The sequence below is a fragment of the Pongo abelii genome, chromosome X (assembly GCF_028885655.2).
Source record: "Pongo abelii isolate AG06213 chromosome X, NHGRI_mPonAbe1-v2.0_pri, whole genome shotgun sequence".
In the NCBI taxonomy this organism is placed as follows: Eukaryota; Metazoa; Chordata; class Mammalia; order Primates; family Hominidae; genus Pongo; species Pongo abelii.
Genome location: NC_072008.2, coordinates 121,486,212 through 121,496,160, shown reverse-complemented (window position 1 = coordinate 121,496,160; position 9,949 = coordinate 121,486,212). Strand labels below are relative to the sequence as shown.

The 9,949-nt window shown below is 44.8% G+C and overlaps 2 pseudogenes; both read right to left on the bottom strand.

Moving 5' to 3' along the window:
* Positions 1-1,022: 1,022 nt before the first annotated feature.
* LOC100442774 (argininosuccinate synthase-like) lies at positions 1,023-2,258 on the bottom strand (annotated as a pseudogene).
* A 5,176-nt stretch (positions 2,259-7,434) lies between these two features.
* Positions 7,435-7,748, bottom strand: LOC112131051 (PHD finger-like domain-containing protein 5A; annotated as a pseudogene).
* Between the last annotated feature and the right edge of the window lie 2,201 nt (positions 7,749-9,949).

Here is a 9,949-nt window from a genome sequence, read left to right as displayed (position 1 = left end):
ACGGTGGCTCACGCCTGTAATCCCAGCACTTTGGGAGGCGGAGATGGGCGGATCAAAAGGTCAGGAGATCGAGACCATCCTGGCTAACACTGTGAAACCCCGTCTCTACTAAAAATACAAAAAATTAGCCAGGCACAGTGGTGGGTGCCTGTAGTCCAAGCTACTCGGGAGGCTGAGGCAGGAGAATGGTGTGAACCCGGGAGGCGGAGCTTGCAGTGAGCTGAGACTGTGCCACTGCACTCCAGCCTGGCGATGGAGCAAGACTCCATCTCAAAAAAAAAAAAATTTATACCTAGGACCATTACCTTTATCTTGATAGACTTTTACACATATTTGCTACTTATGATGTTATAAAAGTAATAAACATTCTTTTAAAATCTTCCCCATATTACAGAAATATGTGAGTTTGAAATGAAAGGTCCCTGTTATCTCCCCACCAGCTATAATCACTAACAAAAGGTTTTTGTATATTCTTCAATATACATATTTTTTTTTCTTTCTTTCTTTTTTTTTTTTTTCTGATACAGGGTTTTGCTCTGTCACCCAGGCATCAAGATAATACTTTACTGCAGCCTCGACCTCTCAGGTTCCATCAATCCTTTCACCCCAGCCTCCCATGTAGCTGAGACTACTAATATGGGCGCCACCATGCCTGGCTAATTTTTTATATTTTATTGTGACAGAGTCTTACTGTGTTGCCCAGGCTGGTCTCAAACTTCTAGGCTCAAGCAATCCTCCTGCCTTGGCCTCCCAAAGTTCTGAGATTACAGGCATGAGCCCCCACGCCTAGCTTGTTTATCTTTTTTTTTTTTTTTAACTAATGCATCTTTTGTCATTTTATAGCTCCCCACTGCAGCTGCCCTTCCACGCTTCCCTTCGATGACCACGTTGGCAGGCTTCAGGGGGACCAGGGAACAAAGCTGGGGAGAACAAGTCACAATTACAAATCATCACAACAATTAGCACTTGTACCTGGGGGATCTGCAAATCGAGGAAGCCCCAGCTCCTCATTGTACAGGGATCTATTTGGCAGTGACCTTCTTCTGGAGATGATGATATTCCTTCAGGCTGAGGGAATTGATGTTGATGAAACTGGTGGCATCGATTGGCTCATAATCACCCTGCACGTTCATGCTCACCAGGTCCTCATTGTAGAGACACAGTGGGACTCCTGGCCTAGGATGTACACCAGGCCCTTGAAGACGGACACCTGCACTTTCCCTTCCACTCACTTCTGGGACTTGGCAATGCAGTGGTGGACAAATTTACACTCAAGGCTGTGCCAGAAACCAGTATACACCAGCTCAGCAAATTTCAAGCCCAGGCCTTATTTGATTTTGCATACTTCCCGGTCCATGGTGAAGGCCCTGATGTCTAAATGAGCATGGTAAACGATGGTGCCTGCTTGGGTCTCGTAGATACCTGGGAACTTCATTCCAGTGAAGTGGTTCTCCTTGATGTCAATACGGCCCAAGCCGTGCTTGCCCGCGTCTTCGCTCATGTACAGGAAGAGCTACAAGGAGGTCTCGTGGGTGGTGCCATCCTTGACGTTGGTCACTTTCACGGGGACTCCTTATTTGAACTCGATCTCAAGAATATCAGGGGTTCTGGGGGCTTTGGCCAGGTCCTGGGTCTTTGTGGAGAGACCTGGAGGTGCTTGGTTCTTGGGGTTCTCCTCATTGCAGCCTCATTGTTGATCTGCATGAGGTTCTCGTCCATGCTCCACGGGTTCTTGGGAGTGACTGGGATGGGAATCCTGTGTTGCTTTGTGTATTCCATAAGGTCATTCGGACCTCGAACCTGTTGTAGAACTTGGGCATCCTCCAGGGAGCAATGACCTTTATCTGGGGGGCCAGCGAGTAGCAGATTAGCTCAAACTGGACCTGATCATTTCCCTTTCCTATGGCACCGTGGGACACTTACTTGGCCCCTTCCTGCTGGGCGATTTCCACTTGTTTTCGGGCAATGCAGGGCCTGGTGAGAGAGGTGCCCAGGAGGTAGCGGTCCTCATACAGCGCGCTGGACTGGATGGCCAGCCAGATGAACTCCTTCACAAACTCCTTGCTGACTTCCTCAATGAACACCTTTTTGCCCCCAAGCTTCAGTGCCTTCTTCCTGGCTTCCTCAAAGTCTTCCTTCTGGCCAATGTTGGCCACGTAGGCAATGATGTCATAGCCTTGTTCCTTCAGTAACACGAGGATGCAGCAGGTGTGCAGGCCGCCACTGTAGGCCAGAACCACAGAGCCTTTGCTGGACATAGCATCTGGCATTGGAGGCACGAGTTCCCAGCATCTGGAATCTGTCTTAACAGTGCAGTGAACCACTTGGGCCTGGGCAGCAGTGGCAGGAGATGGAGCAGGGCTGTTTATCTTTTAAAAATGAGATTTTACAATATATGGGGGCACATATAAATGTCACTAATATTGATAAAAATATAACTTTTAAGAGGCTTCATACTATTCTAGTTTATGGAAGAATCAACTGTAATTTATTTTAATTTTTATTAAATATCACATATGCAAGATTTTTCAACCAAAATGTACGTTATTTATTTATTTATTTATTTATTTATTTATTTATTGAGATAGGATCTCACTCTGTCACCCAGGCTGGAGTGCAGTGGCATGATCACACCTCACTGCAGCCTCAACCTCCCTGGGCTCAGGTGATCCTCCTGCCTCAGCCTCCTAAGTAGCTGGAGCTACCGGTGCACACCACCACACCTGGCTAATTTTTGTATTTTTTGTAGAGATGGGTTCTCACCACATTGTACAGGCTGATCTCAAACTCCTGAGCTCAAGTGATCCACTTGCCTCAGCCTCCCAAAGTGCTGGGATTGGCCAGGTGCGTGGTAGCTTACGCCTCTAATCCCAGCACTTTGGGAGGCTGAGGTCAAGAGTTCGAGAGCAACCTGGCCAACATGGCAAAACCCATCTCCACCAAAAATACAAAAAAAAAAATTAACTGGGCATGGTGGCGGGCACCTGTAATCCCAGCTACTCAGGAGGCTGAGGCAGGAGAATCGCTGGAACCTGGGAGGTGGAGGTTGCAGTGAGCCAAGATTGTGGTGTTGCACTCCAGCCTGGGCGACAGAATGAGACTCTGTCTTTAAAAAAAAAAAAAAAAAAAAGTGCTGGGATTACAGGCACGAGCCACTGTGCCCAGCCCAAAGTGTGTATTTTAATGAGTAATAATAAAAAATTATAAACTGGGTGTGATGGTACATGCCTGTACTCTCAGCTGCTTGGAAAGCTGAGATGGGAGCATCGCTTGAACCCAGGAGTTTGAGGCCAAAATAAGCAACATGGTGATACCTACTCTCTAAAAAAGATTTTTTTTAAAAAACCCAACAAAACAACAAACACCCATGAACCCTGCTTAGGAAATAGAACACTACCCATACATTTATTTGAAGGCCCCTCCCCAACCAGATAATTATTATTCTTAATTTTTTTATTCCCTAGTTTTTCATTATAGTTTGACTATGGCTATATCTGTACCGATATGCGATTCTTAGTTTTGCATGGTTTTGAGCTTTATACAAAGGGAATCATATAGTATGTGGATTCTTCTGTGACTTTTTTTTTTTTTTTTTTTGAGATGGTGTCTCACTCTGTAGCTCAGGCTGGAAAGCAGTGGCGTGATCTGGGCTCACTGCAACCTCTGCCTCCCAGGCTCATGCAATTCTCATGCCTCAGCCTCCTGAGTAGCTGGGTTTACAGGCGTGTACCACCATGCCTAGCTAATTTTTTTTGTATTTTTAGTAGAGACGGGGTTTCACCACGTTGACCAGGCTGGTCTCAAACTCCTGACCTCAAATGATTCACCTGCCTTGGCCTCCCAAAATGCTGGGATTACAGGTGTAAGCCACCGCAACCAGCCTTCTGTGACTTAACATTATTGAGATTGATCTATAGTAATGCATGTGACTGCAGTTTAGTTATTTTTCGTTGCTGTATGGTATGTGAGTATTTCAGTAAATCACAATTTATCCATCCTCTTGCTGATAGAAACTTGGATTGTTGCCAGTTATTTTGCTATTATGAATGCTAGCATAGCATAGCGTGTTTCTTGGTATACAGGTATAAGGTTTCTCTAGGGTATATGCCTAGAAGTGAAACTGAGGGTCATAGGGTAGGTTCATTTTCTTTTCTTTTCTTTTTCTTTTTTTTTTTAAATGGAGTCTCGCTCTCTCGTCCAGGCTGGAGTGCAGTGGTGTGATCTCATCTCACTGCAACCTCCGCCTCCCAGGTTCAAGCAATTCTCCTGCCTCAGCCTCTCGAATAGCTGGGATTACAGGTGCCTGCTACCACGCCCAGCTAATTTTTTTTGTATTTTTAGTAGAAACGGGGTTTCACCATGCTGGCCAGGATGGTCTCAATCTCCTGACCTCGTAATCCACCCGCCTTGGCCTCCCAAAGTGCTGGGATTACAGACATGAGCCACTGTGCCCAGCCGGTATGCTCATTTTCAACTTTACTTGATAATGTCAATTTATTTCCATAGTAGTTGTACAAATTTGCACTGCCATCAAAGAATATAAGTGTTCCTATTGCACCACATCTTAGCCAATACTTTATATTATCAGAGTTTTCATTTTCTTTTCTTTTCTTTCTTTCTTTCTTTTTCTTTTTTTTTTTTTTGAGACGGAATTTCGCTCTTGTTGCCCAGGCTGGAGTGCATTGGCGTGATCTTGGCTCACCACAACTTCCGCCTCCCGGGTTCAAGTGATTCTCCTACCTCAGCCTCCCGAGTAGCTGGGATTACAAGCATGTGCCACCACACCCGGCTAATTTTGTATTTTTAGTAGAGACAGGGTTTCTCCATGTTGGTCAGGCTGGTCTCGAACTCCCTACCTCAGGTGATCTGCCCGCCTCAGCCTCCCAAAGTGCTGGGATTACAGGCGTGAGCCACTGTGCCTGGCCTCAGAGTTTTCATTTTCTTCTAATACATTATTGAGCTTTGATTTATATTTCTCTGATTCCTAAGTTAAACATTTTCTCATGAGCACAAAATGGCAAAGACAAGCAGATAAAACTTGCTTTCCTTTTTTTTTTTTTTTGAGACGTAGTCTTGCACTGTTGCCCAGGCTGGAGTGCAGTGGCGCTATCTCGGCTCACCACAAGCTCCACCTCCTGGGTTCACTCTGCCACCACGCCCGGCTAATTTTTTTGTATTTTTAGTAGAGACAGGGTTTCACTGTGTTAGCCAGGATGGTCTCCATCTCCTGACCTCGTGATCTGCCCACCTCGGCCTCCCAAAGTGCTGGGATTACAGGCGTAAGCCACTGCGCCCGGCTGAAACTTTCTATTAAAGTAAAATTATAAGTGGCTTCTCATAGAAAGATTTCTTTTTTTTTTTTTGCCATCTATGTTTCTTCTCTTTGTTTTTTTTTTGAGACGGAGTCTCACTCTGTCGCCCAGGCTGGAGTGCAGTGGTGCGACCTTGGCTTGCTGCAACCTCCACCTTCTGGGTTCAAGCTATTCTCCTGCCTCAGCCTCCCAAGTAGCTGGGATTACAGGCACATGCCACCATGCCCAGCTGATTTTTTTTGTATGTTTAGTAGAGACAGGGTTTCACCATGTAGGCCAGGCTGGTCTCGAACTCCTGGCCTCAGGTGATCCGCCTGCCTCAGCCTCCCGTAGTGTTGGGATTACAGGCGTAAGCCACCATGCCTGACATTCTCTTTCTTTTATAACGACCTTATTCAAAATTTTTACCCATTTTTTTTCTGTCTTTTCTTTTTATTTTTTGAGATGGATTCTCACTCCATTGCTCAGGCTGGACTGCAATGGTGCAATCACAGCTCACTGCAGCCTCAACCTCCCTGGTTCAAGCAATCCTCCCACCTCAGCCTCCCAAGTAGCTGGGACACAGGTGAGTGCCACTACACCCAGCTAAATATATATATATGTGTGTGTGTATATATATATATATGAGATGGATTCTTGCCATGTTGCCCAGGTTGGGTTTTTCCCATTTTTCCCATCAGTTGGTCTTTTTTTTTTTTTTTTTTTGAGACCGAGTCTCACTCTGTTGTCCAGGCTAGAGTGCAGTGGTGTGATCTTGGCTCACTGCAACTTCTGCCTCCCGGGTTCAAGCAATTCTCGTGCCCCTCCCGAGTAACTGGGACTACAGGCATGAGCCATCATGCCTGGCTAAATTTTTTTATATTTTTAGTAGAGACAGATGTTTCACCATGTTTGCCAGGCTGGTCTCAAACTTCTGACCTCAGGTGATCAGCCCACCTCGGACTCCCAAAGTGCTGGGATTACAGGCGTGAGCCACCACGCCTGGCTCATTTTATATTTTGAATACTAATCCTTTGGAGTTTATTTGAAAATATATCCTTTCAGTTTTTGCCTTGTCCTGTAACTATTTCCATAATGTCTTTTGAAGAAGAGAAGATGTAGCCGGGCATGGTGGCTCACGCCTGTAATCCCAGCACTTTGGGAGGCCGAGGCGGGCGGATCACGAGGTCAGGAGATCAAGACCATCCTGGCCAACACAGTGAAACCCCGTCTCTACTAAAAATACAAAAAAATTAGCTGGGGTTGGTGGCGGGCGCCTGTAATCCCAGCTACTCGGGAGGCTGAGGCAGGAGAATGGCGTGAACCTGGGAGGCGGAGCTTGCAGAGAGCTGAGATGGTGCCACTGCACTCCAGCGTGGGCAACAGAGCGAGACTCCGTCTAAAAAAAAAAAAAAAAGAAATGTAGAAGATGTAAATACAGACAAAAATATAAATTTTAGTATTTACAGCTTGTGAATTTTGTGTATTAAGAAATCTTTCTCTACCTCCAATGTTAGCAAGATATTCTCCTGCATATTTAGTTTTTTACCAGAAAATAAACATCAATTTTATTAATATAATAGCAACAGAAGGGCTTCCAATTTCTCAGAAGGAAAGTAACATGAAACCAACACCGCCTGGTAAGTGTTACAAGATTAAATGTCCACATTTCTTGATCTGATAGCTTCCCACCACACACCAAAGGTTTTTCAAGGACAACTTCCACAAGAGCTGCTGCAAGAACACGTTTTTCACTGGGCATAGCTTCACAGTCAACTCCTCAAGCAGAAGACTGAAATATTATCTCTTTTTAGAAGATATTTTTTAGGGTGAACATATCAGTATGGAGAACAGAGCTTTGCTTCTCAAGTTCAAAAAAACCCATGAACGAATCTATCAATTTTTCTCTGATAACAGTGTACCAGAGTGTTCTGTGGAGAATTCTTTTCCATCCCTACCACACATCTGGGTGAAGACAGAGGAAGGAGTGGCAAGGTGCTGGTACACTAGCAGGCACTTCTGTTGATGCTCTGGGCTCCACTCCCTTTCTGTTGGTAGTAGTAGCCGTCTTTTTTGCCGGCTGAAGCAGCTTGATGTGGAGGAGGAAGGGGCCAACTAACAATCACCCCTTGCCACCCACCAATCACCTCTTCTGGAAGTCATATTTTTTGCGTTCATAGAAGAGGTCTTAGAGATCCCCAAATTGGCAATCTTTGGGCAGACATCTCTATCCTTCTTCTGGATGGTGAGCTCCTTACAATAATAGGCATCAGAGACCCCAGGACCTCCACAGATCACACAATGCCCCTGGTAAGATCTATACTTACATTTATCACCTATGTACACCAGGGTGCAAAGATGCACCTATAGGAGTCACAAATCACACACTTGCCATCACATTTTTCACATAGCAGCCTGCTTGTGGCAAATGATCAAATCCAGATGATGTTTAGCCATAGCTCCTATGTCTCCCATATATTTAAGTAAATTTATAATTTTGCCTTTTAGATATTAACGTTTTTCTTTTTCATTTTCTTTCTTTCTTTCTTTTTTTTTTTTTTTTTGAGATGGAGTCTCGCTCTGTCACCCCCGCTGGAGTGCAATGGCGCAATCTCGGCTCACTGCAACCTCCGCCTCCCGGATTCAAGTAATTCTCCTGCCTCAGCCTCCCGAGTAGCTGGGATTACAGGCATGCACCACCACACCTGGCTAATTTTTGTATTTTTAGTAGAGACAGGGTTTCACCATGTTGGCCAGGCTGGTCTCGAACTCCTGACCTTGTGATCCGCCCACCTTGGCCTCCCAAAGTGCAGGGATTACAGGCGTGAGCCACTGCACCTGACCTTTTTTTTTTTTTTTTTTTTGAGACAGGGTCTCATTCTGTCACCCAGGTTAGAGGGTAGTGGCATGATCTTGGCTCACTGCAACCTCCACCTCCTGGGCTCAAGTGATCCTCCCGCCTCAGCCTCCAGAGTAGGTAGAACTCTAGGCTGGTGCCACCATGCCCAGCTAATTTTTATATTTTTAGTAGAGATGGGGTCTCGCCATGTTGCCCAGGCTGTTCTCGAACTCCTAGGCTCAAGCGATCCTCCCACTTCAACCTCCCAAATTGTTGGGACTGCAGGCTTGAGCCACCACTCCCAGGCTTTCCCATCATCATGTGTCAAGAAGTCAAGCATTTCCTAAGCACCAGCTGATAACAGCTGCTAGGTAGGCTTATCACACTTCTACAGATTTGGCTAATAAAGAGACAATGAGCCCTAAAAGATTCAGACAATGTGTTACTTACACGGACTGCAAAAGCAATCAGCATGGTCTTAGCTCTGTGCAACCCCAGTTCCACAGGAAAATATTGAACCAGAGGGCCAAGCAACAGACAACAGTAGTGGCAGGTCACTATGTTGCTGAAGAGCCGACTCTAGAATGCAACTAAGTGGTCTTATAGACTTCCACTGTACCTTAAAAGAGATTAAGGTGGAAAATCCCATGCTTCATTGGAACCAGAAAATTGAATGAAAAACTGCTCATAGCAGCCTCCCACAAGATAGGGAGTCTCTCACAAGATAAGGAGAGAGAACAGAAATATCCTTGTGACAGCTCTTTAGACGACTCTATCCATGTTCTAGGCAAGTTTTGGGTCAGAATGTGGTTGCACGTTGCATATAAGGTCTATGAGGAGATATGCAAGATCTCTAGGATTCCATAGCAGAGCTATTCCTCTAAACCATTAATTGCTGGATTTTGAACTTTAGCAAATACTTATTCTGACCACTCTGGTCATGATGTACTTCACATCACTTTTTATAATAAAAAGTGTTTCTGCAGTAGGTTTGCCAATATTGTTTAGAATTTTTACAAGTAAAAGTCTGATTACCCTGTAATTCTTTTCTCATACTTTCTTTTTCTGGCTTTGTTAACAAGGTTACGTGGTAGCCTGATGAAATGAGGTGGGGACTTTCACCTGTCTTTCCAGACTTTGAAACTTTGAAAGATTTTGTTAAAGATGAGATTTATTTATTTATTTATTTATTTCTTAAGAGACGGAATTTTGCTCATTGCCCGGGCTGGACTGCAATGGTGCAATCTTGGTTCACTGCAACCTCTGCCTCCCAGGTTCAAGTGACTCCTCTGCCTCAGCCTCTTGAGTAGCTGGGATTACAGACATGCGCCACCATGCCCAGCTAATTTTGTATTTTTAGTAGAGACGGGGTTTCACTATGTTGGTTAGGCTGGTCTCGAACTCCTGACCTCAGGTGATCCACCTGCCTTGGCCTCCCAAAGTGCTGGGATTAGAGGCGTGAACCACCACACCTGGCCTGAGAATTATTTTTTTTGAATGGTAAAATTCAATAGTAGAATCATAGGGTCGCCATGTTTTTCTTTGTTGGAAGATTTTTAATACAGATTAAAATTTTGAGTTATGGAACTGTTCACATTTTTTATTACTTGAGTCTTTTACAGTATGTTGCATTTCTAGTTATTTGTCCACTTCATTCAAATTTGCAATTTTATCATGTTTTTTTTTTTTTTTTTTTTTTTTGAGGCAGAGTGTCACTCTGTCATCCAGGCTGGAATGCAGTGGCGTGATCTCGGCTCACTGCAACCTCCGCTTCCCAGGTTCAAGCGATTCTCCTGCCTCAGCCTCCCGAGTAGCTGGG